Here is a 25907-nt window from a genome sequence, read left to right as displayed (position 1 = left end):
TCCCAGTTAGGCCAGTGCCCTTCCCTCTGGGCTGAGTGACTTTACCCTGACACCTTGGTGAGCCTAATGGAAACTACAGCTTAGTAGACTTTGGTTTTATGGAATGAAATTGTTATTTCTGGTCCAGAGAGACTAAGCAAAAGCTAGAATTGCAGAAATATTTTTGCAATATTGTGTAACAGTTTACAAAAATCTAACTGATTGGTTCAACCTTCACATAACCCAGTACCTGGCACTTAGTGGACATTCACATGTTTGGCATATGAATGAAACTGGGGGTTTATTATCCTATTTTATGGATGTGGGAACTGAGACCCAAGCAGGTGAACTGAGTTTCCTAAAATCCAAATCTCCAGTTAGTCAGTGTAGAGCCTCGCTTGAAATCAAGTTCATTTCAGGTTGACATTTACTGAGCACGTGTCACATTACAGGCATTTGCCAGTGATGGATAAACATGGTCCTTGGTTTGAGGAGCTTTTAGGCTTGCCAGGGAGTCAGACACATAGGAAATAATTTCAACACAATGTGCTAAGTGCTATGATAGAGAACTCTGTGCAGTGTGATGGGGGTTACAGAGGAGGCACGGCTAATCCACTCTGATGAGGTCACGAAAGACTTCTTGAAGAATTGACACCTCAGTTCAGTTTTGAAGGTTCAGTAGAGGTTGGCCAAAGGTAGAAAGAACATTGTAGGCTGAGAGATCAGTTTAATGGGGGACAGAGGTGTGAGCCAGCATGGTATGTTTCTGAGATCACTGGAATGTCCATTGCTGAGGGTAAAGTGGTAGGAATGTTGACTAGAGAGGTAGGCAGGAATCAGATCATTGAGGGTGTCAACTTTGCCTCTCACGCTATTACTTCCCAACTTTGCTGACTCATTCAAATCACCTGGGGAATTTAAAAAATATAAAGATGTCCCATCTACATTCCCAGTGATCTTCTTGATCAGCTGGGTTTGACAGTCCCTTCTGGAGGCAACAGGAAGCCATTGGCTGGTTGGTAGCAGGGGAGGGATGTAGATTGTCATATTGGATCCCTCTGGTGGTGATCTACCTGGAGGCGGGAGGATTTGAGAGGGCTGCTACTGGAAGCACAGAGACCATTAGGAGTCTGTTGAATTTGTCGAAGTGAAATTTCATAGTGAATGGAATAGGGCAGTAGCAGTGGGGATAGAGAGGAAGAGGCAGATCAAATGAGATTACAAAGTCTTGGAATCCTTATGATGTTAGGGCAAGGGTGCTGGCGAGGGAGAAAGAAGTGTCTAGTATAATTCTCCAGGTTTCTGGCATGGCTGCCTGGGTAGAGTGTGCTATTTCTGACCAAGATCAGGAGTGGAGGGTGGAGAGACAATAAGAAGCAATTGATCAGTTCAGCCTGGAACCTACTGAATTTGAGGTACTGTGAGATATCCAGATGGGAGGGCCGCTACTGTGTCCTGGAACTCAGGGCTAGAAACAGATCCGGGCCCCTCTGTATGGGGGATTTAAAACCACGTGAGTAGCAGAGATCTCTCAGGGAGACTGCATGGAGAGCACACCTTCAATTATTCTACCCCTTTCTGCCTTCAACGGTTGTTCTCATGGGAAAGCAGAAGCTTTTTTTTTTTTAACTGTTTCAGCAAGACAAGGCAGAGTAATGAAAATGGCATAAAAGGTAGATTTAGGGAAGCTGAGTTGAAGCCCTGCCCCTGCCACTTCACCACTCTGTGCAGAATTGAGTCTCTCTCAGCCTCTAGGTCTTCACCTATAAGACAAGAGTCGTAGGGACTTCCCTGATGGTCCAGTGGTTAAGACTCCATGCTCCCAATGCAGGGGGCCCAGGTTCGATCCCTGGTTGGGGAACTAGATCCCGCATGCCACAACGAAGATCCCGCATGCCACAATGAAGACCCAGTGCAGCCAAAAAAATAAATGAATAAATAGTTTTTTAAAAAACACAAAAACCAAACAAAAAACCCCAAAACACTGCTATGCATCACATAGTTTAAAAAAAAGATAAAAGTCATAGGAATGTCTGCCGTACAGGATTATTGAGAAGGTCAACTGAGAACATGTATGTGAAAAATGCCATGTAAAGAACCATAGAGAACATTAGTCGTCCCCCCCCCAAGATATTTGGACCAACGTGTAGGAATTACAGGGAGGCAGGTTTTGGCCCAATGTAAAGAAAGGAGGTCTAATGCCTTGAGCCTTTGGATGATGGGAAGAGCTTTGGGAGGTGGGAAGCTCTGAGGCTCTGGAGGTCGTTAAAGAGAAGCTGGGTTCCTAGGGCTTCCACTGAGAGTTTTGTCGCCAGGGGTGCTGTTGCTCAGATAATGTTTGAGTTACGAATATACTTCTTTACCCTTCCTCTGAAAACTTTTACACGACTTAGATTGTTTTCTAATTGTAGGAGTAACACAGGTACATGGTTGTTTATATATTTTTTTAAATCTCTTAAAGCCCTGGGTGTTTTGGCTCCTAAGTGGAGTCTTGGTTTATATACCCCTAATAACCAGGTAAACTGCTTTAGGTCTTATCGCATGGGGGCGTTTATAGGCATTTTTATTCTAATGCTCTTTAATGAGGGTTTGGTGGACGCGGAAGTGTGTCTGTGTACTGTAGTTGGGCCTCCCTAACATAGACAGGGCGGGGCGAGGGGCAGAGGGAGGAGGGGGGAGGGGTGGGCATTCTGATGTCGAGACAATTCTGAATTATACGTTCCTTTAAAATGATTGATCTTTATTACTTGCAAGCAGAAATGATATTATAAGCAGCAAGCAAAATATTGCCAAGTAGAGGTCTTGATGGAGTATGCTCCAATGAATAGGTAAAGATCATTTGAAATCAGCACACTAATTATTTATATCAAATGAATGTTGTCAGAGAGCTTGGAAACAAGTTGTTCTCTGAACTGGGTTAAACATCCTCTAAGAGCTCATGTTTATACTCTTAACTTACTCAGAAACCCATTGTTGCTGTTTTTTTTAATAGATAGAGGAAAGGTAAAATATGCCAACCCATGATTAAATTATCACAAATTTAGCAGTAGTTTGACTTGAATTATAGTTTTATGTATTTATTTTATTGCCAGTCACTAGTGTAACACACATTTGCTAATGAGGCCGAATTTTCTTGGTAACTTTCTCTACACAGAGATTATTTCTCTAAATGAAAGGTCTCCACCCAAGCTGTTTGATGAGAAGTTATCTTTCTGATAGTTTAGGTGACTTCCTGGCTCTTTTAAAAACATCACCAAAGCAATTGTCCCAAATAATAGTAATTTCATACCTAGCAAATATTCTAGCTAGGAAAGTGCTACTATAAACCATATAGAGGTGAACAATTTTAAAAAGCCAAGAATGTAAGAAAATGCATTCAGTCCTAATTGTGGGTGGATCCTAATTTCATCTTTTCATTCGGCGGGGCCTTCATGATCTTTGCAAGGCCCTGGGTCAGCTTTCGATTATCCTTTTTCGTTGCACTGTAGCTATGCCAAGGGGTGGTGGATAGAAGCTTCTAGTTGATCTTTTGAAAAAGCAAGTGTTCAAATAACCCTTGCCTCCGCCACCTCACTCCCTGCCCCCAGTGCTCATCCATGGGGACTGGTGGGCCAAGAGAGAGGGAGGAATCTGTCTATGATGGCCTGGACTTCAAATCCTGAGATGACAGGGCCAGGTGGGGCAGCAGTAGGGGTGGAAGATTGAAGAACGGAATATGGTGGGATGGAAGCTGGGAGGAAGGGAGAAAGAGAGAAAATCTATGAACAAGCCAAAGTGGGGAGCCAAGGAGTATTAGGTCACAAGCCAAACCACAAGAAGATGGGTCAGAGTTAGGGGTAACAGATACGAGGAACAGTGGAGCATAGTTCAAGTCTAAGCCAGTCAAACCCTGCTTTGGCCATGGTGACCCAGCAAGGTGTTAAGCTTTGGTCGGACCACAGATGGAAGCTGAGCAGCTCAATAACCAGGCTGTTCTGTAGGAGCCTTAGAGTTTACGTTCACTTACCCCTCATAGATACCCCTCTATACCAGTAAATTACTCCACATGACACACTGCCTGGACATTTTCTAGCAGGCTGGCTTTAGGGGGTGATGAAGTGTGTTGGAAAGAGGCCCGCTGGGAGAGGACAAAACTCAGGTTTTAGCCAGTCCTCTGCCACTAATTGGCCAGGAGACCTTAGGCGAGTCATCTAAACTTTCAGAGCCTCAGTTTCCCTGTATATAAAGTGAGGCGCGAGGAGGTTGAGATGTACAGTTCATCCATCACTTGTGAGTTCTAAAGCACGGAAAACAACTCTGTGGCCTTTGGCATTCAGCTTGTTTGACTTGAGGGAAAGAAACACACCCTCAGCACTACATTTGAGCTGAACCTCTGGAAACCCCAAGAGTCAAAGTTGAACTCTATATAGTCAAATCCTTTCCCCAGCTTGTTTGCCAGAGCCAGGAGTGTTGAAGAAAGTCTGTGTTCTGTTGGGCTATTTAGCATTTGTGGAAATAGCACAAAGCAAGCTGCACAGAGTTCTGCAGATGCAATAGCTTATGTACTGTGTTACAGCAGAGGGCCGCTGTTTTCCAGGGACTCCGATGGGGCTGATAGCCCCCTAGTGATGCAAACACCACCAGCAAGCTGGAGCCCTTTAGTCCTTTGCCAGAATCGCACATGGCTCCTTTGCTGAGGGCTGGGGTTAGATTGAGGGCCCTTTCTGAATGGCCCACCCTGTCGGTTCCACCCTTGTGAGACAAAAGACATAAGGGCTGCCAGTGGACTTTAAAATGTAAATTTAAAAATAGCCCTTAATTACAAAGAATAGCTTTAGTTATAGCTTGCTGCAGGCAGACCACACATTTCTGAATGGTTTTACAAACGAGGGAATGGTGAGTAGTTGATAAGCACCTGTGAGTTCTTCACTGGCATGCTGTCCCGCACCTAAATTGTAATACTGAAGCACCACAGTTTTCAGCCAAATCACAAGCAAAACACATTAACACAATTTGTTTCCCTTTTAATTGCACTACAAAGAGGAGTCTGTCTTTTGCCTTTTTTGACATCTCATCTTAAAAGCAAAAAGACTTGAGCTAAATCTATGTCTATACCCAATAAAGCTTGTTTTCATTTTGTTACCCAGCCAGCTAAGATTTATACATTAATTATTCAACTGATGCATCTTAAACATCCTAGTTAAAACACACACTGCTGGCCAGGCACTGTTCACCCCCCAGCACACTTTTGCTTGCCTGCAAGGAATGAATACTTGAACTGTAAATGGGTAAACTCAGACTTTCCATGTGGCGAGGTCAACAGAACTCATGGTGAACATACAAAGGATAGAAAACTAATTATTACTGAGGTTCAGGTAAGCGATTTCTTAGGCATTTTAGCTGTCATGCTGTGGAATAATTGTAAACCCACCAGGAAGGAATTGCAAACACAACCTACTTATCCCTTCCCCAGTGGCTATATCAAATCTTTTTTTTTCTGTTCTGTAGTTTGTGCCAACCCTCTATTTAATCATTAAAAGGAACGTTATTTTAAGTATTGCTTCCTCAATAACAGTGTTTGACTGAAATCGTACAGAATGGTGACTTTGCCCAGAGTGCGACTTCCACATTCTGGCATGATTTGAGGCAATCAGAGCTATTAGTAATGGAATACAGAGTTCCGTGGCAATTTTATTTAAAGTTTTGTTTAAGTTAATATTACATCTGACTAATGTAACCATCTGTATCCAGCCAATCCCATCAGTGACAACATAAAATCGTTAAACACCATGTCACAGGCATCAAGTGCTTTGGCTTTGGTATAATTTTATGAGCATCCCTTCTTGTACTACTTTATTACTATCACTGAGACATCAGTAACAGCAGCAAATTTTCCAGGCATACCACAGAACCCACGCTAGGTGGGTGTCCTAGCTTTGCAACTAAATTCTTGCTGCTTCTAGGTCTTGGCATGTGCTATTACCTTGTCTAGGAATGTCCTTCAAGTGTTGGGTTAAAGGCCTTCTCGAGAGGTCTCCCCTCTTCCCTCTGGTATTCTTGATCACTGTACCCATTTGTTTCCTTCATAATATTTATCACAACTTAAAATGATAACTATATATTTTTTCTTGTTAATTGTCTCTACTGCGAGACTACAAGCTAGATGAGAGCAGAGACCATGTCTATTTTTATTCACCCATATATCCCCTTGCATAACAAAGTAAGTAGGGACTGGATATTTGGGGGAGTGGACTCAACATTTTAATGAATAAACGAGACAATGTGGCAAAATTACAAGGAGGCAGGGACCCCGTACACTGAGGACTTCCAGAATAATCTCGTGGTTGCATTCGATCCTGCGGAGACCTGTAGGACTTTACAACAGTACACTCACGGGCATACTGGACATTTCCACGTGATGATCCACAGTCATTTCACAGTCAACGTTCCAACCTTTAACTCATCAGCTTGCGTCTCAAATCTCTTTTTCCTTCTCAGCGTCATAGCTTGGATAATGGCACTGTCATGCATGTCATCACCCAAGTAAAATGCTTGGCATTCATTCTCCCTCTCTCCCCTCAACCCCAGCATCCAGTCCTGTGAGTGTATCCTCCTGAATGCCACTTGGACCTGTCCTGTCCTTTCCACCTCCACTGACATGACTTTGGTTCAGGTCCTCTCTATCACTTATTTAGATGACTGCAAATGCTTCCTGGTGGGCTCGCTGCCTCCTGGTCTTATACCCTAAAGACCACCTCCCTCCCTGCAAAGACTCAAACACTATCTTCTGTCCCTCTTTCCAGAATTCAGTAAGGACTGGCAATGTGCAGAAGTAGCTGGAGGCTTACTAAGAGATAGTAAAAGATTGCAGATATATGATTTCTTCAAGATTAATTTCCTTTTTGTTTTTCTGCTATGGTTCCAACAGAATAAGCTATTAAAATGCTTTGAGCTTCTGAACGAAAGCACAGAACTGTGCCAGCAGAACACCATAAAGGTTTCCTTTATTTTCTGCTAGCATCTATCTGTGATGGATGATATGACCGTGAATCTTCACTTAAATGTGGAATGCTGAAATAATCATAAAATCCCAGAGTGTCAGAGCTGGACAAAGGCCATCTGGGTCCTATGTCTTGAGGCTCAGAGAAGGGAAGGGCCTTATTTAAGGTCACAAAGTGAGTTAACTGCAGAATTAGGACTCAAACCCAGCTCTCTGTATTCCTCAAGTGAGCATGAGGCTTCATTTGGATGTATTATCAAAACATTTCTCAGCTCTGTGATCCACTCTCCAGACCACTGTACTGTGCTGTAACTTCTTTCATCTGAACTTTTTTTTTTTTTGCTTCTCTTGTGCCTGAGTGCTAATTGGTGAGATTAGAAAGTCTGATCTGATCTTAATAAAGTGACTTATGCTTCAGTGATCATTTCCAAAGGGAATACTTGGGAGCACTAGAGGATTCTAGGAGCTTCCCTGGGTGCCTCCATGTGTATCAGTCAATGGGTCCCAAGTAAACAGGGCTCTGGGCTGCCCATCCCCATTTCATACTCCATATGAAGTTTTGTTTTCATCTGTTTTATATGGGCTACCACTACCATTGGATTGAAGTGAGTTCGCATTGAAAAAGTTTCGAAAACTGTGCCTCAGGAATGCATTGGTGGTTTGCTCCCCCATTTGCATATTCCAATTAAGCAATATTTCTGTGGTTTTGTGTTTATTTTTGTTTTTACCTATCTCTTTACAATGATAAAGGACAGGAAAAACTCGAGGCTTGCTCATGTGGGTGTGGTAATGTGAGTATAGATTGTCTGTAACTTGTTGGTGGACCAGTGCCTGAGGCTGGGGTTTTATGATTTCTTGGCTACGTGTTAGTGTGGATGGGTCAGGTCTACCTAAAGGGTCCTGCCCTCCCTCTCAGGCCAGGGAGTACGTGGGACTCCTTGGTAGAAGATGTGTTGTCTTTAAGAATCTAGTGTTTTTTTTCCAGCTTACTTGAATTCCACATCTTCAGTCTTTGTCACTGACCACTGGTAAGGCAAAGTGGAAGGTCGGACTTCTGAGAGCCAGACATTATGGTGGCATAGTAAAACACTACGTGACCATCCATAGAAGGGGGCGGTTGGTATTGAAAATTGATGACATGTATCACTGTGACAGGTCCCAGTTTGGGAGATGGCCTCCCAGTTTCTGGCATGGGAGGGGATGGTGGGAAGGATGTAGGGGCTTCGGAGGAGGGACAAATGGTATGTCTCACTTAACTGCTTTCCTTTGGTGCTCAGAGATGTTGACATACTCTTGATACTTCTTGACATGATGAAAGGCAAGGTCACCCCTAACTTTGGTGGGCCTGGGGCAAGGGTGCAAAATACAGGCTCACTGCAAACTCCCCTTACTCTCCAACCTCTTGGCTCTGTCTCTTACCCTGAGGGGCCCTCCACACAGGCCTATAAACACCAACCTTGCTCCTCAAAGTGTGGACCCCAGCCCAGAGCATTAGCATTACCCAAGCACTCATTGGAACTGTCAACTCTCAGGGCCTACTCTAGGCCTACTGAACCAAGGTGTGGACTTTAATAAGATCCCAGATGATTCACAAGCACATTAAAGTTTGAGAAGTACTGAGTACTGTTGTAGCCCACATGGTCAAGCTTCATCATCACCGGGTAGAAGAGTAACAGCTGCTCAGTGGACACCCGTCGTTCACCACTCAGGCCTAGGGTTGTGTCCATCTGTGGTTTGGTCCATCCTCAGGAAAGCAAAACTAGGGCAGAGGATTGCCAGGCCATGAACACAGGCTTGGGGCACATGGGCAGGGAATTTCAAGGTCTTGGGTAGTTTGAGAGTGGCATAGAAGAGGAAAGCATAGACGTTGGGTGGGCAAGTCCCCTTGGCCCCATAGATTCCTTGCTCTATGGGCAGTGGTGAGGCTGGAGTGGGGCCAGAGCAAGGCCCTGTAAAGTGTGAGGCCTCTGGCAGGGACCTTGTTGCCCCAGTGTAAGAGCGATGCTGTTGAAGGTTTTCCTAAATGTCCATGTGGATGGGGGTAGGGTGGGAGTGGTTCATGAGTCCTCAGGGTACTAAGCCGCTGCCATGCATTGCTGGCTCTTTGTGGTGTGGGGGAGTAGTAGTGTTGGGGCCATTATTGCTTTAAAAGGGAATCAAAGCGAACTGTTCCAAGCACACTCTTGAGTAGCTAGGGAGACACATCTGTTGACTTCTCTGTCGAAGGTGTACGGTGGAGGTGCTGCCTCTAGTGCCTAATGACAATTCAGTTAGACCAGCTGTCGGCCTCCAGTGGGAGCCAGTTGGATGTGGGTGTAAAGGGCTTTGAACAGCTGCCTCCACACCTATGATACAAGCAGTTTCCTCAGTGAATTAAGAGCAGTAGCTGGTGTGGTTGGGGTGAGGTGGCCAGTGGAGGGATGAGGATGCCATTTTGTATCCACTGCCACCTAGGTGATGCCACGGTTGTGGGACAGAAGCAGGTCTGAAGTGAAGTCCATTAAATTGCTATCACACCTCAGCTTCTTCATCTGTAAAATGGGTCTAACAGTCCTTTCCCTGCCTGCCTTGCAGAGATGTTGGGTGCCTCTAGTGAGATAATGAACGCGGAAGTGATCTGTTGTCTGTCAAGTGGAGTCCACATGAAAAAATGATGGTCATCCTGGGGGCTTCCCTGGTGGCGCAGTGGTTGAGAGTCCGCCTGCCGATGCAGGGGACACGGGTTCGTGCCCCGGCTTGGGAGGGTCCCACATGCCGCGGAGTGGCTGGGCCCGTGAGCCATGGCCACTGAGCCTGCGCGTCTGGAACCTGTGCTCCTCAATGAGAGAGGCCGCAACAGTGAGAGGCCCGCGTACTGCAAAGAAAAAAAAAAAAAAAGAATGATGGTCATCCTACCATTTGCTATCTTTCCTTTGTGAGTGTGCTCTCCATTGCATATGAGTTTTAGATTTAAGTTGTGTTCCCCTTAGCAATGCACAAGGCCATCTCTGCCCCTCTGCCCAGTGCCTTCCAGCCCCTTCCAGTGGTGAAGATGCCCTGCTGTGGTTCTTGTCTTTGGAGTTCCACAGGCGGGGGAGGAGGGTTTTGTATTGGCAAACATTTCTGAAAAGACAAATAATTGCCTCTGGAAAGAGAATTCTTTTCCCTTCCAAAAATTCATATTTACTGGTTTAAATTGATGTGACTTTATTTTTTGGCTAGCGCTGTACAGTATTCCACTGAGCAGTAATTATTCCTTTGCTGTTGCAGGAGTTTGCCGAGAGAAGGGAACTAAATCTAAAAGAGTGAATCCATCTGGTACATATGTTGAAGCTCTCTCTGAGGCCACTGACACTGAAATGTTAATGCTAGATTTTTATCTACTGGTATCACTTAGACATTGATATAATGGGAGCTAGTGCCCTGGATTGCTGAATCAAAGGCTGAATTCCATTCCCTTACATGGCACTGGATGCCCTGTACAGTGGATTGATGACCTTGGCAGAGCACAGTGGTGAAATAGACCTTGCATTCCAGACCTGCCATCTGATTGTCAGACTCTAGTTGCCCCGGCCCCAATGGGTAGGTGCTAAAGGTCTCAGCCAGAAGACTCAGTGACGTTCAGTGCCTGAAGCATTAAGGACTGACCTTGGCAGGTGAGTAGTAATCCACCACCACTGCTGCCCAATAGATAACATCTGGAAGTAGTCTGATGACTCAATACTAAGTGTCCCTGGGAAGAGCCCCTGAGGCCCGTGGGCGCTAATTAGTCTGCAGTCACCCTTTTTACAGTAGGGTGTGGGTGAAGTGGGGACAAGCTCCAGGAACCCACTGAAGGCTGTCCTGCTTCGTTGGGGCTCTGACATCCAGCCTAGGCTTTGCTAGACCTTTTTCTGGGGTGCTGGGCTCTGTCTCGCTACCTGGCTGCCAGCTAGGATCCAGTTCAAGTAAACTCTTGTGGGAGCACAGTGCTTCTACCTGCCTGATGACTAGTACTGCCACTGCTGCCCAGTCTTTCCTAACCAGATTGCCATCTGAAATAGCCAGCTTGCATTTGTCGTAGTTTTTTGATCTTTGTAAGTTGGAGCGCCGGTCAGCCCCCTTGGGGACAACTCTGTGGCTCTCCCAAGTTCTGCCTCCATTTGAACTGTGCTCATTCTCCTTTTCCTGCTCTCCTGGCATTGAAATCTTTGGAGTCCCCACTATTGCTATAAAAGTTTTGCTGCAAAATATGGGCAATAGTCTATCTTATCCCATAGTCCGGTTATACATCCATGGGACACTCTGGGCATCTCACAGTTCACTTGGGGTGAACCCACTCACAGTCCTTGCCTCTTCTCTCCAGGAAGCATTAACCAAAGAAGCCACAAGGGGATCTGCCAGCCTCCTATGAAATAAAACGCTATGCGATACCAAACAGCTAACTGTCCAGATTTATTAGCAAAATCTGGCTGCCCTAGCTTTTTGACAATTTTCTCTTTCCTCTGTGCTCCAGCGTGAAATAGACTCTCCAGGGTGAATTGTCATTGGGAGGAATTTGAAACTGCCGTATGTCACTGGTGCATGGCTGAAGAGAAGGCAACAAAAGGTTTACCACCATTTCCCCCCGAAAAAACTATTAGGGAAGGTTACTGATTATTTTCCAAATACCTTCCACCTTCATCAGAGGACATTATGATCATTAAAGGGGTACTGTCATGTATCTTTTTGAAAATCGTTTTCTCTTTTTTGTTTTCTTAATAGTGACTGTGCCCGAGTCCCTCTTTACAGCCCAAAGGTGATGTTTTCTCTTTGCCCATAGAATTTCTGGCAAATGGACTCGAATTGCTATTGCTTCTGTCAGCTGGTGCCTGGGTTTATGTCAAGGTCTTTAGGAAGGCCAGACAAGTTCAGTTACACAAATCGTTGTTGACTGCTACCAACACGCTGCCCCTCTCTCCTGTACTTCTTTTTCTACCCCTGCCTCCCGCCGCTTTCCATATAGGCTTGGAGGTGTCATTTTTCTTTCACAACTCCAGGTTTTTGGTTCAAAATTATGCTACATGTACATGTTAGCAAACTTTTTGGTGACATCTGAAATCGAGTGGCATTTGATCTATACAGTAACCAGATCTCCATCATATGTAGATTATCCACAGCATATCTACTTTAAAAGTCCTTAATGACATGTATTGTGCTTAAGCCCTCAAACCAATTCATGGGGTTAAGACGGAACCGTTGTAGCATTTCTGCCTTGTGCATGTAGTGAATGTTGGTGTTTGGTCATTTAGTTGACTCGTGGACTATCCTTTGCTGTTGTCATGGACCACCTGGACTTCTGGGCCACTCTTTTGTGTTGAAGGGAGAGGGGATGTTTTGTTTCCTCTTGTTCTGCATTTGTTTCAACACCATGAGCATCAGAGATCTATTAATTAAGAAAACTATGGCTCTGTTCTCCTGCCAGACTTCTGATTTCTCAGTGCCCAGGTGAGAAACAGAATCCTATCTGGAGTAGTCATTTGCTGCAAGCTCGGAACACATGGAGGGCCCAGGAACATACACTGCACCTCTTTTTTTTTTTTTTTTTTTTTTTTTTGGAGTTGTTAGGCTTCCGTGAGGCTCCTCCTGCCTTCTGGCCACACTGAAGTAGTATTTTGAGAAGTGAGGTTTTCCTTTTTTTTTTTCCTCTGGAGATCTGAGATCACTGTTTGTTAGTCTGTTTAGGCTCTTTAGCTCATATATGGGGTACGTAAGCCTTGATATCGGCTGTTCTGAATAATCATGTGGAGTAGTATGCTTCAGTTGGTACATTTGTTACTTTAAGAAATCAGCGAATGGTTTGTGGTGCCTTTTAAGATTTGTTTAACACATATTTATTGAGTACCTCTTATGGGCTATGTGCTATGCTGGGTGCCAGGAATGCACAGATGAGAAGGGCGCAGTCCCTACTCTCAGGTTGTCTCATAGTCTAGTGGGAGAGAAAGACATACATCAACAAATGGCTGTAGCACCCTGAGTGGGGTAGAAAATTCCCGGTCAAGGCACTGGCACGAGCAGAGGTCGACAGCAGGGAAATACATGGGTTGTTCACCGAGCCACAAGTAATCTAGCGTAGTGGAATGAGGTGTGGATGTTGGCAGGGAGCTACTGGAGAAAAGACTGGAAGGTAAGGTAGATTTGGGTCAGATTTTGAACAGTTGAGATTTTTAGCGTTCAGAACATGTTAGAATCCCTTGAACTCAAGATGTTGGATCAAAGTGACAATTTGGTCGACATTCTTAGAACTTTTGTTTAGTTTAGCAGGAGGTGGAAGAGAAAGCTATTAATGCTGAAAAACTGGTCCTAGGCCCTAGGGACCATGTGAGTCAGAGGTTAGAGCATCCAGTATGGCTTAGAGCTACAGCTCTGCATCAGTCAGAGATGTATGTGATGTATCTTTAGTTTAGGGAGGGGAGAGAAGATTTGGTCTTGGAAGAAGGATTGGGAAGGAAGGATAGTAGAGCTGGATACTTTTGCACCTACTCCCCAGTCAGAAATTTATAGTTTGATTTCATTATCATCTTGAAATATTGTCATGTCCCAGAACATATGGAAGTCCATCCTTAAAAGTCAGTGTGAACACCTCACATCCAATTCAGATATAAAGGACCAGTTTGGTTGATTTATGTGATTCCAGTTCACAAGCAGCCATGACATGATCAAATGACTAGGCTTGCAAGAGCAGCCAAAGATGGAGCCATTTAGGAATGCATTGGGCGTGATAGGAGCTGTTGTTGACAGTACACCCTGATCCAGGCATATATAACTCACTCTCTGGTCCAAAGCTACAAGTACTATCCCTGTTCCCAACACACCATCTTCCAAATGGGTGCCATGTTATAACAGGCAGTATGGTTGGATTGATGTGACAGTACACATAGAAACACAGCTTTCACTAGAGTTTTCTCTCTCCTGATGTTTTGGATGAGTTGGATATTTTGGGTGAGTCTCCTGACTCTTCTGGATGATGAAATGGGCTTCACCATGAGCCATCATTCATCTTGCTTCATCTCTGTGTTACTTTGCTGTGAGATGCACGGGTCTTTCCTAGGCTGCTCTGCCTTATTCGCTATTGGAGTGTAAGAGGTATTGCTCCTTTACAGAAGCACAGTACAAATTCCTCTAAACATGAGCAGAGAAACTCTCTGAGGAAGAAATATCTCTAGAACGAGGTATCAGGGTGCACTTGGGCAGGTATCCTATTGTGACAGAGATGCTCCTAGGGAGCCCTTTTCTCCTCAGCCCTTGGAGAAACATGTACTTTCATGATGATTTTATAATACAATCTCCAAGTCCTTCTGACGACTTATTCTAAGTATCCCTGATTACTTAGAATCAAAACTCTTCATTCATCCATATCTACTGTTTTTATCATTGCTTCTTTTGGAATTATGATCCTGGAGATAAAAGTCCTACAAAATATCTGGCGTCAGTGTTCAATCTAGAGGGACCTGTCTTAAGGGTCTCATGGTAATTGAGTTTCTCTATTAAAAACAGTGTAGGCTAGACCCTCTTTTCTTCGTTAGGAATTCTAAGCACTGGAGAGGAAATTCACATACAACCCTGCTGCTACCAGTATCTTGTTCCTTATACTGGATCCCCACTAGAATATGCATATATAGAATGGTTTTAAACTATTTTTATCAAGGTAATAGTACAAATATTTTTTTCAAACATCAGGCTTGTAACAACACAGACAACAAAAACAACCAGGCCAGCACTGCTCCCTCTTAAGCCTGCTCCTTTGGAGCAACCACCTTTTAACCGTTTTAATTATTGCCTGTAGTATTTACCTTCATATTTTATATGTTTTTACTGTGGTTCCTTGATTCATTATTTTAGATGTTGTTTGTTGACTTCCTGTAATGGTAGGTGAGAATCTAGCTGTCTCGTAGTCATGCTTGGCTAGTTTATGCTGCAGACAAACCACTCCTAATTACTGGTGGCTTTATACAACAAAAGTGTATTTCTTGCTCCTGCTACATGTTCACCCTAGGTGGTTAGGGAACCTCTGGCTTACGCTGGTCCTCTAGGCTGATGGAGTCTCCATCACAACACCTGATTCCATGATCTCTGCAAATAACAGAGTGACTACATACCGGCTCTCAAAGCTTCTGCCCAGTTATGTCACAAGTCAGTTTCCCTCATGTTTTATTGATTGAAGGAGACCATAGGGCCACAGTTAATTTTAAAGAAGGCCAGAAAGGACTGTCCTACCACATGCCTGGAAGGAGATGCCCTGGAATATTTGTGAACAGCCCTAATGACTGCTCCAGAATCCCTCCATCTTCCCTCCCCTATTGCCCTAATATAAGTAAATTGCATATTTCTTCAAAATCAGTATTCAATGTTTATATTATTATAGCTTTGTAAATATTGGCCACTGGTAAGCCAATGCATTAAGCTTACATGTCCTTTTTTAAATAATATTTTATTTTCCCTAGGGTCAATAATTGCTTAATTTTTATTTGCCTAGTTTTCTTTGTATTTATGTATTCCTTAGTTTCTCTACAACATCCATCAGATTTGTCAAATAGCTCTCAGTATTATTTTCTAAATACTAAAAACTATCAGATAATATATCAATTTTATTTTTTCCTGGAGTGTTCCAGCCTCCTGCTTCAGTCTGGGCTAGTTGCTCTCTAGGCTTGCTGCACAGGTATTATCCTAGGACTTTTCTGTCACCAGTTTCATGTGTTAGAGTCCTAGTTTTCTGGGTCCAAAGTCTCCCTCTGTTTTGGTTTACTCACTTGCTTTGTTGAGGCACATGCTCTAGTAGATTCCTAAGTAAAGGCGTATGGGAAGTGTATTAGTCAGCTTTTTACTGACTAATGGTTATGCTGTGGTGGTAAATTATTCTAAAACCTCAATGGTTTACACAACAAGTTCTTTCTTACTCATGTCTTCTGTTCTTCATGGGTCAGCCACAGCTCTCTCTTGGTATTTTTCATTCTTGGACCCAGGCTGAGGAAGAAGCCCCTTTCTGGGAAAAGCAGTTCTCACAGCAGAAGAAAAAGAGCACTGACAAAACCAGTGATGACTCTCAGTGCTGCTGCTCAGAATTGGCACATGTCACTTCTGTTCACATTTCATTGGCCAAAGCAAATCTTATGGCCAAGCCAGGTGTCAATGAGCATGGAAATATAGTTCTCCTAAAGGCAAAATTATATAATTCATCATATGAAGTAGATAGTTTAGCTACATATAAAATTATAGGTTGATTTTTTCCCCAGAATTTTAAAGACATTGTCTCCTAGTTTTCAATGTTGCTATTTAAAAGTCTGCTGCCAGTCTGCCTCCTAATCTTCTGTATAGGATTTTTTTTTTCTTATACAGCTCTAGAAGCTTTTAGGATTTTCTTTTAACCCATATTATTCAGAAATTTTATGATGATGTGAGTTCGTATAGATCTTTATGCATTCATCTTTTCTGGCCCTTTCTTTTGCCCTTTCAATGTGGAAATTCATGTCCTTAGTATCTGAGAAATTTTCCTGTATTATTACTTTAATAATTTTCTCCCCTCTTTCTTCTTTCTGAAATTTCAATTATTTGGATGTTAGACCTCCGTGATTATTCCTCTACTTTCCTTATCTTTTTCTCTCTTGGTCTTTATTATGTTCTACTTTTGGAGAGATTTCCCTATTTTAATCTTCCTACTCTTTTTTTCATTTTGATTATCATATTTTCAATATCCATCAATGCCTTGTTTTCTATCTCTTTCTCATAGCGTCCTTTCATGCTTTATATATATATATATATATATATATATATATATATATATATGAAATACATAAAAACACACATTTATATATATATAAATATATATATAAATACACATAAACTTTTCTTCTATTCTCTCATTTTAGAGGCTCTCCTCAAATGTCTTGTGATCCTTGGCTGTCAATTCGTATTTAAGAGTTGAGCCCTCAAAAGCTGAGTGGAAGTGTTGGATGGAAAGGCAGAGCTTGCCAGCTAGTGGCTTCACTGTAGAGTGATTGGGCAGCGACTGCCTTTTTGTGGGAGGACATCCAAATGTCAGTATACAGGGGAATTTCCTCTAGTGACCTTTACTTATTCAAGGATAGAATCCTTTAGCCTGCCTGCACGTATTTTGGGATTGGGGGTAGGCTGGCTGGGTTCCTGCCATTCCATATATATACTTTCACTTAATCCCTCCATTTTCTGTCATGTGCCTCATCCCACCCTCTACTACACCCAGTGTTCCAATGCCCCAAGTGTGTCTGATCCAGTGTCTTCAGAGACTACAGCTTTTGTTTCCCAGGCACAAAAAGGGTGGATGGAACAGTTGCCTGGCTAGCTGCATGGGATGAAGGAAATGTGGGAACCTACTGCTCCACGTACATACTTTCAATTCCTGTTTTCCTGTATTTTACCCCTAATGTCTGTGGTACCTGGTATTTTTAAGTCCTAAGCCTTCCCAGAATTCTCTTGGGGCTAACTGGCTCACTTTTCTTTGGCATTTCCTTCACTCTTCTAAATTGATACACACTCCTCCACTGACTTTCCATCTTCAAAAAATGTGCTGACAGGGCTTCCCTGGTGGCGCAGTGGTTGAGAGTCTGCCTGCCGATGCAGGAGACGCGGGTTCGTGCCCTGGTCTGGCAGGATCCCACATGCCGCGGAGTGGCTGGGCCTGTGGGCCATGGCCGCTGAGCCTGCGCGTCTGGAGCCTGTGCTCCGCAATGGGAGGGGCCGCAGCAGTGGGAGGCCCGCTTACCGCAAAAAAAAAAAAAATGTGTCGACAGTTCTCATCCACTAAGGTCTCCTTTCCTATTTTCTTAGTTTGTGTGGACTTGTACACCTCTCTCTCTTCTCTTTTCTCTCTCTCTCATTGTTTTGTTTTAATTTCTTTACTGTTGTTTTAATGGGACTTCAAGAGAGAGAGAGAGAGAGAGAGAGAGAGAGAATCACATGTGGTCAATCTGCCATGTTTAACGAGAAGTCAAGCTGTGGTTAAAATGTAGTTTTCTTTACCTCATGCTGAACTAAACATGGCCTTAAAATATACCCTTGATCTTCTAAATAAAAATAGCATTATACTTGGATAGGTGACATGCTTTCAGTACCAGATTTCAAAGACAAACTTGAATTTTGATGGGAATTAAAATGTATTTAGCACTTTCTGACACTGAACATGGTAAATAAGTAAACAAATGAATCGATAAATAACAAGAAAAGTTGCTATAATGTATAGTCTCAGTTTAACACTTCAGATCCCCCTTTTACCCTTATCTCCCCTGCTCTGGGCCCCTGGAAATGAACTTCTATGGGCTGTATCACCCAGGCTTCCTTGACCCTTGGCTTCCAGTGGATTTGGCCAACGGGAGGTATCAGTGGGGGAGGGAGGAGGATTAGAGAGTTGGGAGGAAAGGGAGGTCTGGATATTTATTTCTCCAGCTCCCTCTCCGCTAGGTCACATTTGGCAATGATGGTGTTCCTCTGTTTTGTGCCACACCTTCTGTTGGGTTGTCCCTTTCCAACAGCCTCAGTTTTTACCAGATTCTGTTCTCCTTCCCACTTCAGGACTAGGATGGTAACAGCTTTTCCTTGCTGCTGGTTCGGGCCTGCTGCACAATCCCCTGGTCCCCTTTACCCTGCCCACACCTTCAGTTATACTTTTGGAATGTATCCTCTGATTGCTGCCAGGACCCTGGCTGACACAAATGCTATAGTAGAGCTATCTCATCATAGTCCAGGTACTTTTGGACAAAGTACTTCACTTGATGGGTCACAGTTTCTGTATCTGAAAAGGTGCTGATGTGGCGAAAGGTGGTCTGGTCTCTTGCCTGAGAGCCCCTTCCAGTGCTGACATCTGCACTTCTGTATGATGCAGTGGTGGTCCATAGCCAGCTTGAGCTCCAGTTCTCTCTTCTGACTTTGTGGACCACTGTGGATAACCCTGAGTGGTAGATGATCACGAAACATTTTCTTTTTCCTTTGTGAGGCAGTTTGCTGGAGTAAAAACAATACAGACGTTTGGAGTCAAACCAGGGTTCAAATTCAGGCTGTTACTTTCTTGTTGAATGACTTTGTGTACATTACTAAACGTCTCTAAGTCTCGGGTTCTTCATCTTAAGATGAGGGTGTATGATGAACGCTGTTGGTTACCTGTCCAATAGCCATTTTCTTCTCTGTTATAAGAATGCTGGTTTCCATAAGGTATGGAGTGGAACTTTTAGTCGAGTGTTCTGATACTTGCAGCTTGTGGTAGACACTACTAGTGTTTACTAACATCTGTTTCTTCCCTTCTGGGAGTGTGAAAGACTAACTTCCAAGTCCTCTTGTAGTTAGGTGGGACTGTGTGAGTACCTTCCTGGCTTAATTAAGGCTTTGCTGCCATTTCAATATCTTCTTTACCTTGTATTCAGAAATGTCCTTTGAAATCCACGTACTTAATGACTATGAGGGAAAAAGACCTGTGTCGCTTCTCGGCTGAAGCAGAGAAGAGCACGTGTGCCATCTCTGTGTGCTCTCTTCTCCCTGCTGTGGCAGCTGGCGGCACTACTAGTGGTAGAGCCTTCATCTGTCAGAGTCCCTAAGTGACCATGAAGAGCATAGAGCCTCGTCAACTTGCAATGAACATGTAGCATTAGTGAGAACGAACTGTTGTAATGTTAAGCCAGTGGAGTTTTGAGGTTAATTTGTCAGTTAATGGACAGCTGAAAGACTCCCTATGGGCATAGGACATTATCTTCCTTGAAGGGTTGTATGAATTAGACTTTCTGGATTTGGTTCCTAGCTCTGTTATTTATTAACTCCTGTGACCTTGGTCAAGTTACTTAAACTTTCTGTGCCTTGGTTTCCTCATCTGTAGCACAAGGTTAAGAATACCTCCTCCCATGTGGAGTTGGTGTGAGTACTGAAGAAATTAATATACATGGAGCACTTAGAACAGAGCCTGGCAGGCACTACGTGCTATGTAGTGTTTGCTGTCAGAAAGTATATATTTCACAGTGTCCAGCACAGCATGTGGTCCTCATCAACAACTGTCGCTGGTACATTTATTGCTGTTGTAAGCATTAGAAGGATCCATGTGAAGTCTTGGCACATAGTGGCCATTTTAATATGCAGTCCCTATTATTTGGTGATTGTGCTTTTGTGCTTACATTTGAATATATGCTCCTCACCTGTTAGGTCTCTTAGAATGAGATAAGCATTGCTCTCTAAGACTTCCTTTACAACATAGGAGTCATTAAGTGTGTGGATTTCAAAGGACATTTCCAAATACAAAGTAAAGAAGATATTGAAATGGCAGCAGAGCCTTAATTATGCAGGGAAGGTACTCATCAGAAGTGGCGCTATCCATAAGGTTGAAGGCAAAGCGACCCACAGAGAATCTACACTCATGAGAATCTGCTCTTGGATAATGAACATTTGACTGCATTTGTCACTTCCAGTCCTTAAACACTGTCTGTCCATGCTCTTTGTTTTGCAGACGAGGGAACTTACGCCCTGGAGAGGGGAAGGGGCTGGTCTGGAAAAACAGAGTCTGTCAATAGCATAAGCAGGACTGTAGCCCAGGTTTCTTAACTCCCAGTTCACTGGTAGGTAGAAAACGCCAGGTTTGATCTTTTTTTTTTTTTTTTTTTCGGTATGCGGGCCTCTCACTGTTGTGGCCTTTCCCGTTGCGGAGCACAGGCTTCGGGCGCTCAGGCTCAGCAGCCATGGCTCACGGGCCCAGCCGCTCCGCGGCATGTGGGATCTTCCTGGGCCGGGGCACGAACCCGCGTCCCCTGCATCGGCAGGCGGACTCTCAACCACTGCGCCACCAGGGAAGCCCCCAGGTTTGATCTTTTAACATGTGTGCCATTTGGAAACTAACGCTGAGCAGGCAAAGCTCTGGACTTGATGAGGCTGCTTTCTAGTCTGCCCTTTGCACAGCTCCTCATCTGTTTTGTTGGTGCTGGATAGCTCATGCCTTTGACTACATCAGAAGAAGCTTAATATTCTCTCTTAATGTGTCGTCATTGGCTGTAAGAGTGTCCTGTCCATTCTGGCTTTTGGGGGGCCTGCCCAGAATCACCACAGGCTTTGCTTCTTAGCCAACTAGAGGAAGGCAGAAATGAAAGCGGCCTGCCAGTGTGTTTTCTTTGTGAGCCTCTCCTTGGACACAAACACAGGAGGGGGGTTTCTGTGGAGCAGCTAGTCTCCCCCCCATTTCGGATTTTGCTGAAGCAGGTAGTTGAACTCTTTGAGGAAGTCTGGGTTTTCTCTGTCTCGGGAAATTACTGATAACATCAGAGCCAGAAAGAGGTGAGTAAAATGGGCAAGAAAATTCATAAAAGTCACGCCAAGATTCAGATTTATAACCCCACCCAGTTCTCCCCCAGCAGTCCTTTCAGCTGTGACTTGCTTCCCAGGAAGCAGAAAACAATAGTCTACTGATTGAATTTCAGGCTAAACTTCGGGCAATTAAAAGTAAGGGAAGTAAAACCTAGTTACATTTAGAATCAAAGCCCAGATATCTCCATTGGGAGGCATAGTCTGTGTGTATGCTTTGCAAGGTGGGCCTAGTTCTGAAGCCAAACTTGGAAATGCATTCGTTTTGGTAATTAATCTCTTGCTCCAAGTTTCTAGCTTGTCTTTTTGGAGTTAATCACTTCCAGGAAAGTGCAAAGGTCTTATAAGTGAAGAGAAGGAAAAGCATATTAATTGTAACTGGACTAGGTCCATATCATGAGAAATGGAAAGACCTGAGATCTTGGGATAAAGGGAAAGCCACTGGACAGCTGGATTTTAAGGTAGGGAACATGGGGTAAAGACTCCGTTGTTACTTCCTGATCCCCCCTGCCACCCCAGGAGAATTTAACTGTCTATTTTGCTTAGCTTCCCAGAGTAGGTGCCATATTATTTAGAAAAGTATACTCATTTATCTGAAGTTCTCTAAACGCATAACAACTGCCACTTGTAAGTCATTTTTATCTTTCTCTGGTAGCCGTTTCTCTTATTCTTCTCTCTAGCACTCATTCCTTTGGTCAGCGAATATGTACCAGAGGGCTAGAGGTCGACTATGTGCCAGACACAGTGCCAGCACCATGGATATCATGGTGACTGAGACAGTGTCCCTCTTGCTATGCAGTAAACCAACCTCAGAACTTAGGGGCTCGATGCATATTGTAAAACAGCCATTTTACAATATTCCATAATTCAGGAATTCATTCAGGGCTCAGCTGGGTGATTCTTGTCACTGACAGAGATCACTCAACGGTATTTAGCTGGAAGATGGGCTGGTCTTGTGAGCCCATCACCATAGCTTTACTCATGTCTGGTGCCTTGGTGGATGGCTGGAAGGCTAGGCTCAGCTGGCCCTGTCAGCCAGAGCATCTACACCCAGCATGGTGTGTCAGTGTGATTGGTGTTCTTTTTTTTTAAGTACTAAATTCATTAACTTGAGATGTCTGGCTTTCTTTAATTAATAGTAATCTTTTATTCATTTATTTATTTTTATATTTATTTTTGGCCGTGTTGGGTCTTCGTTTCTGTGCGAGGGCTTTCTCTAGTTGCGGCAATCGGGGGCCACTCTTCATCACGGTGCACGGGCCTCTTCACTATCGCGGCCTCTCTTGTTGCGGAGCACAGGCTCCAGACGCGCAGGCTCAGTAGTTGTAGCGCACGGGCCTAGTTGCTCTGCAGCATGTGGGATGTTCCCAGACCAGGGCTCAAACCCGTGTCCCCTGCATTAGCAGGCAGATTCTCAACCACTGTGCCACCAGGGAAACCCAACGATTGGTGTTCTTATGTGGAAGCTCTGGGCTCTAAGAGCTAGTGTTCTAGTGATGCAGGTGGAAGATTCATGGCTTTTTATTACCCAGCCTCTGATGTCCAAGAAGGTCATTTCCACTGCATTCTCTTGGTGAAGTAAGACACTGAGGGCCAACCCAGATTCAAAGGGAGGTGATTACATTCCACTTCTCAATGAAAGAAATAGCAATGACTTGGCAGATATCTTTAACACCACAGACAGAGCTGCTCTCCTTGAGAAGATTATATGCCATTGGAGCAGGAGGCAAACTGGTCAACAAACAATCCAGGCCACCTTGAAGAAATGACTAGAAAGCCTGTTGAGTTGTATAGGACTGCCGTTTCATGACTAAGCGGCAGAGAGCCTAGGGTTGTTCCCCTGTGTTCTCCTGGAGAGTTCCTGTGATGCCCCCTACCCCTTGCTCAGTGTTCCATATTGCACCAGAAAAACCAGCCAACTCTGCTGGCTAGCACATGCTCACAGGGCATGGTGCACAGCCTCGTGTCCACCACAGTGGCCTCCATCATTCTGATTGGCTAAAATCCAATTGTTTGACTGAGATGAGGGTTTGCTAAGTGATTACTAATTATTAGGCTTGTTCAGTCAGAGTACTGGCATTGCTGTTCCATCCACTGGGACAGTTCCCCCTCTTCTTTATTTTGCTAACTTCTACTTATTCTTCAGAATTCAGTGTGAGGAGCCCCTCCTTCCTGGAAAAGTTTTCTTGACCGTCCTTATCCCAGTTGGATTTAGATGTCTTCCTCTGAACTCCCTTAGCCACCCCTACCCCTGGCTTATCTTCATCATTATTATACTTACCATATTTTACTGTAATCTTTGATTTTCCAACTGCCTTCCCGCTCCCAGATACATGTCTCTCCCGACATACATGGCTCTCCCTGGTGAAGGCAGATATTGGAAGAATCATTCCAAATGCACTGAGTGTTCCAAAAATGCCCAACCCTGAGCCACACAGGTGGTGATAGGGACTGTGCCATTGTCCCTGTTGTTGCCATGGTGCCTAGTATATAATAGCACCTCCATAAATGTTTATTAAGTACATGAATGAATGGTGGTGGTGTATTAGTTGAACATGTGGGTAAACTTATGTCACCAGAATGTCATTTTTTTAATTGTTAGAGCCCTCCCTAAGACTTTACCAAGCCGGGCCATGATTCTGTTCCATAAGGAACAGTGGGGGCAGAGCCAACATCTGGGCCCAGTCCACCCCCTTTCTTGCCAGCCAGATTCTGCTTGCCTCTGTTTATCCATGGGTCATTCTGATGTCTGGAGCTGCAAGGTGGTACCTCTCACATCAAGGTTTGGTCTTCTCCCTTGTTAACCTTTGACTTCAGCTATCATGACCCTGTTGATGGATGAACTTCAGTATCCTGCTGCCCACGTCCTGTCCTTCGGAATAATTTTTGGCAGCCCTTGACTGGGGACCATGTCCTAGACCTGTGCTGAGCAGACACACCTTGCCCTCTACCACCTTCTGGTGGACCTAGCTGACAGCTCTATTGATCGGTTCTGGTAGATTCTCCTTCCAGTATTGGCTTTTCCTGCACAGAATGTGATTTCTAGATCCTAGTTTCTTAGAACAAAAAAGGCATAGTCTTTGGAATCAGACATAATTGGCTTTGAAGGGACTCTTCTACTTGCTAGTTTTCTCTCTCTGAGCCTAATTTTCTCAGCTGTAAAAATGGGGGTAATAATCACAACTTGGTAGAGTGTTTTAACTGTTGTGCCTGCCATGTAATTGCTAAGAAAAAGGCAGTTCCCTCACATGTTCCATAATGGGGTATTGACTTTTGTATTCAAAGCAGACATTGATGCCTTTCCCTTCGGCACGTCATTTTCTTTCAGGGTGTTTTCGTAGATGGTGATGGTGATTTCCTTCTAGGGCTGGCCTTGACCACACCATTACCAGAGCTCTGGACTCTGGTCACAAGGCCTGCCTTGTTTGCTTAGGTAGGACAGCCTTGCTGGTTTATCTGGCCTGTGAGTATCTTGTGCTGTTCCTTCAACATTTTCACTCTTCACAGTCGCTGACGTCTATCCTTATTATATGCTTTTTTGTTGTAAAAGAAAACACGTGATAACAATGCAAATAAAATAAGCATATTAAGTGAAATGTAAGTCCCCTTCTCCTAGTGATCCTATGTCCCCTAGTTCCCTCCTCCAGAGGCAACTGGTACAGCCACCTTCTTGGGGTTCCCTCCAGAATGAGTCTTACACACATAAGCATAAATGTAGATATTTGCAAGGTCTTGGGGCTTATCATCTGACTCTGCTCACCAGTTTGCATCCTTTTCCTTTCTGTTCATTTCTCTGGAATCATCTCTCTCTGCTACCCTGGTGTGGCTTCATCATTCTCTACTTCTCACCTGCTCTCAACCTGCTGCCCTGACCTAGTAAGACCCTTATCTGGAACAGGAAGAAGTATAATTCATCGTTTAGAAAGAAAAAAGCATTTCTAGTTTCTATTTCCATTCTGTGTTGTCTAACCCTGCAAAATTAAATTACGCCTGTTCATCTGCCACTGACTCACTGCATTCCATGAGCAAGCCATTTGCATTTTTCTTCACAACAACATCTTTCTCCTCAGGATGCTCTGGCAACTAATGTTTTAAAATTCTCAGAAAAAGTCATAATAATAAAGCCTTTCCATCCTCAGCGTCTAGAAATTGAATTGAAACCAAAGCATAAAGAAGTATTATTGAAGAAGCTAAATAGTTTACAAACTCAGCAATGCCACATAGAAGATTAAATCCAGTCGATTGGGAATTCATTTAGGGCACATCTGCATTCTCTGTTTCTAGACGTGGCCACATACACAGTTCACCAAATGCATCTTCAGAGAGTAAGATGTGTTGAGGTATTTAGAAAATGGTAGCATCATACCAATAAAGGAGCAATTAGTTCTATCTGGGGAGGTGATAAATCCCTACAGAACACTGGGCTAGACTTTGAAGGTTGTATGGGAGTTTCTCAGATAGGCAAGAGAGGGAAGGGCATTCAAAGCAGAGGGAAAAAATATCGGAAGAGTGCAGAATTGCAAAAGTGCCCTGGCATATTCTGACAAAGGTGAAGAGTCCATTTTGACTAAGGCATGAAGTGTGTGGCTGGAAAAGTAGGCGAAAGACAGGCTTTGAAAGACACATTCTGTGCTAAGAAATTTGGATTTTT

The 25907-nt window shown here is 43.9% G+C and overlaps 1 long non-coding RNA gene across 3 annotated transcripts in view; it reads left to right on the top strand.

Annotated features, from left to right (window-relative positions):
* The window catches only part of LOC308608333, a 93604-nt gene that overhangs the window by 42066 nt on the left and 25631 nt on the right, over positions 1–25907 (top strand). For all 3 annotated transcript variants that reach the window (XR_014014147.1, XR_014014148.1, XR_014014149.1), the window contains exon 4: positions 10208–10255. This is a non-coding gene — a long non-coding RNA (uncharacterized lncRNA). The remainder of the gene's footprint in view (positions 1–10207; positions 10256–25907) is intronic.

This window comes from Mesoplodon bidens (genome assembly GCF_964165515.1).
Source record: "Mesoplodon bidens genome assembly, chromosome: X".
Lineage (NCBI taxonomy): Eukaryota > Metazoa > Chordata > Mammalia > Artiodactyla > Ziphiidae > Mesoplodon > Mesoplodon bidens.
This window is presented reverse-complemented; position numbering and strand designations above follow the sequence as displayed.